Below are 3,974 nucleotides of genomic sequence, written 5' to 3'. Positions count from 1 at the left end.
TTACTATACTACTGCTCGATAGGTACGCTTACCTTAGTCGAATTTTTAGTTAATTTCACGACCATCAAGTTCTTGGCCCCCTGTAACGGGGACTAAGATATTAGGAACACTTAATTTTTATTACTTTAGCCATTTTTATTTTTATTGCAATTTAATTTTTTTTATTTACTAAATTTTCTTTTCTCTACTTCTGGCAGGTTTTTTTAGTTTATGACTAGAAGAAACCTGTCAGGTCCTCTAAATTTTGATAGCGAAATTGAAGGCACAGCTCCTAAAAACCAAAGAGAAATAAGGCGAAGCCTACAATACATAAAGGAAGAACGACAGCTTGATATCAATACCACAACCAAGGAGATGGCTGATAATCAAAATAATCCACCTACTGGGGTTGCTGCAAATCCAGTAAATTAGAATCCTGCTCCTGTACTATGTATGATTATGCTAAACCTACTTTAACATGAACTGAATCGAGTATAGTCAGTCCTGCTGTTGCTGCAAATAATTTTGAACTGAAACCTAATACGATTCAAATGATACAACAATTTGATCAGTTTGATGGTTTGCAGGACAAGGATCCAAACACTCATTTAGCAAATTTTCTGGAATTCTACGATACCTTTAAGATTAATGGTGTTTCTGATGATGCCATTCACCTTCAGTTATTTCCCTTTTCACTAAGGAATAAGGCTAAACAGTGGTTGAGCTCGTTACCGCGAGGGTCAGTCACCACTTGGGAACAAATTATCGAAATTTTTTTACTTAAATATTTTTCACCGGCTAAAATGGCTAAATTAAGGAATGATATCTCTTCTTTTGTGCAGATGGATTTAGAAACACTTTATGATGCATGGGAGAGATACAAAGATCTATTGAGAAGGTGCCCTCACCATGGGTTACCTCTATGGCTCCAGGTTCAGACTTTTTTTAAAACGGTGTGAACTCCCCAATAAGGTAACTTATCGATGCAACCACCGGTGGAACTTTAAACAACAAAACACCTGAAGAGGCAAGTCATGAGAACAAAGCCGACAAAAGTAGCTGGTGTTTTCAACCACGACGCGGTCACTATGCTATCTGACCAGGTAGAACTTTTAAATAAAAAGATTGATGGCTTGTTTGGTTCTACTCAGGTATATCCAATGATAAGGTGTGATTCAAACGGAGGAGGAGTGCACAACATAGAATATCCATCCCTCAACCTAGCACTGAGGAGGAACAAGTCCACTATATGGGTAATAATTCTAGACCTAAAAATAACCCGTATAGTAACACTTATAATGTAGGATGGAGGAACCATCCCAATTTCTCGTGTGATGGTCAAAGAAATTAAGAACCACAACATTCTCCAGGTTTTCAACAACCACCTTACCAACAAGAGAAGAAATCGAACCTTGAAGAGATGCTCACAAAATTCATCTCGGTGTTTGAAACTCGTTTTCAGAATACCAAAACAGTGCTTAAGAATCAGCAAGCATCAATTCAAGGGCTTGAAACTCAAATAGGACAACTTGCTAAGTTGATCTCTGAATGACCACAAGGTGGCCTACTAAGTAATACTGAAACTAACACAGTAGAGCAACTTCATGCCATCACTGTGCACAGTGATGAAGGGTTACTTGAAGATGAACCGACACTGGGGCAAGACAAAGTGGTAGATAATGGTAAGGTTGATGTAAGCAAAGAGTATAAACCTCATACGCCATACCCCAAAGCAACAAGGAAAGCCCGCACGGACGAACAATTTGGTAAATTCCTTAAATTATTAAAAAACATACATATTAACTTACCGTTTATTGAAGCTCCTTCGCAGATGCCAAACATAGTGAAATTTTTAAAGGAGCTCTTGGCTAATAAAAGAAAGTTGGATGATGCATCGCATGTGGAGTTGAACGCAGTTTGCTCAGCCATTCTACAGAATAGGCTACCCAACAAGTTGAAGGATCTAGGGAGTTTTACGATTCCTTACTTAATTGGTAGTTTGAATATTAATAATTCATTGGTTGATTTAGGGGCGAGCATTAATGTCATGCCCTATAAAATATTTAAATAATTAGGTTTTGGGAAACCCAAACAAACTAGGATGAGTATTCAATTGGCAGATAAAACAATTAGAATCCCTAGGGGTATCATTGAAGATGTACTAGTCAAAATGGATAAATTTATATTCCTAATTGATTTTGTTGTTTTAAACATGGAAGAAGATAGTGACATGCCTTTGATTTTAGGACGACCCTTTTTAGCAACTACTAGGAGTATCATTGATGTTGGCACAGGAGAATTAATACTTCGTGTAGGAGATGACACGATTACTCTCCAATTTCATGATTCGACTAAATTATCTAGTATGCAAGATGGCTACACAAGTTCTGTTGATATGAATACCATTATGGCTCAAGCTTCTTTTCAAGAAAACCCTAGGAAGATCATGATGGAGCCATATTCTAATCCAAGTGACAAAAATAGAGTGACTCACGAAGAACAAAGGCTTCAGAACAATGAGCTAGATGAATGGCGAAAAAATGCCAAGGAGAAACCAAAAGTGCACGATGAAACAGAGTGATGCCATGATGAGCGTAAGGATGAAACAAAGCTATTTAAGGTTCGGGATAAAGTATTGTTAGATGAGAAGGACCCCCGAATTGCTACTTCAAAGCTTAATACAAATAGAGCGATTCTTTTCATGGTACTGAATGTTTTCCCATACGGTACAGTTGAGGTAAATCATTCTCACCTCAGTACATTTATGGTAAATATTACTCGACTTAGACTTCATATGGATAATAGAATTGATAGTGAGAAAGAGGAGTCTCGACTCCAGGATCCACCGTGACCATGCAAATATGAGGTAAGTCGAGGTTAGACCATAAAATAAGCGCTTCTTGGGACGCAATCAAAACACTAAAACCACTAACTCGTTTATTTTATCTACTTTTTCGTGTTTTTATACAAGAACAGTGACCCACACGGCCTGGACACAAGGGTGTGTCCTTGGCCGTGTGGAAACAAGGCCGAAATTTCCCAAAATTGACATAACACGGCCTACGAAAAATCCACACAACCTAGACACACGGGCATGTCCTAGGCCGTGTGAAACTTGGAGCTTAATTTTTTGAAATTTAAACAAGTCAGTGACTTACACAGCTAGGGCACATGTCCGTGTGTTCGGACACACAGACGTGTGGAAGACCACACGGGCGTGGGAGAAGTGAACAACATAGAACACGACCGTGCGACATGGCCATGTGGACCACACAGCCTGAATACACGGGCATGTCCTGGGGCGTGTGATGAATCGTCATTAAATTTTTACGATAAACACGGGTTGGACATAAGCCACACGGGCGTCTGACACGACCATGTGGTCCAACATGGGCATCACACGACCGTGTCCCTTTTAAACCCCTCAACCCTAACTTTACCTTTGTCTTCTTCCTCTCAAATCTCCCCCTAAGCCGTCGTAGCCCTTTCGCCGTCCGTCCCCTATTCTGGCTACCCTTCTCCTCTTTCCCCTCGCTTTCTTTCCTTTCTTCTCCCTCCTTCCTCCTCCTTCCCTTTCTTTCTCTTTTTCCTCCCTCCCTCTTCCCCCTACCCTCATGCCGACCAGTCCGCTCACAGTCCACACCCCAGCCGTTCGTACTATCCCCCATGCTGTCCATCGACAAGCCACCACCGTTGCCGCTCCCCTCAACATCCACCTCGCCCTGTTACCACCAAGACACTAAGACCACTACTTATCGTCGGTTTTGTTTTTCCTTTCTTTTATGTTTTTCTCCTTTTTAGTTATTTATTTCATTATTATTATTATTATTATTATCATGTTTATTTTATCATCTTTCTTATTCTTATTTGTTATTAATCATTATTTTTTTATATTCTTTCTTACTTCTTTATTTTAAGTTGTTTATTAACTTATTATTCTTATTGCTACTTTATTGATGTGTTGAGTCTTGTTTAGTTTAGTCATTTCTGCTAAT

The 3,974-nt window shown here is 39.3% G+C and overlaps 1 non-coding gene across 1 annotated transcript; it reads right to left on the bottom strand.

Moving 5' to 3' along the window:
- Window positions 1-788: 788 nt before the first annotated feature.
- LOC121228332 (small nucleolar RNA R71) lies at window positions 789-895 on the bottom strand. The gene has a single exon (XR_005925908.1). It is a non-coding gene; the product is annotated as a small nucleolar RNA R71 (small nucleolar RNA).
- Window positions 896-3,974: the final 3,079 nt, after the last annotated feature.

This window comes from Gossypium hirsutum, chromosome A04 (genome assembly GCF_007990345.1).
Source record: "Gossypium hirsutum isolate 1008001.06 chromosome A04, Gossypium_hirsutum_v2.1, whole genome shotgun sequence".
NCBI lineage: Eukaryota > Viridiplantae > Streptophyta > Magnoliopsida > Malvales > Malvaceae > Gossypium > Gossypium hirsutum.
The sequence above is the reverse complement of the archived record's forward strand: the minus strand, read 5'-3'. Positions and strand labels throughout refer to the sequence as shown.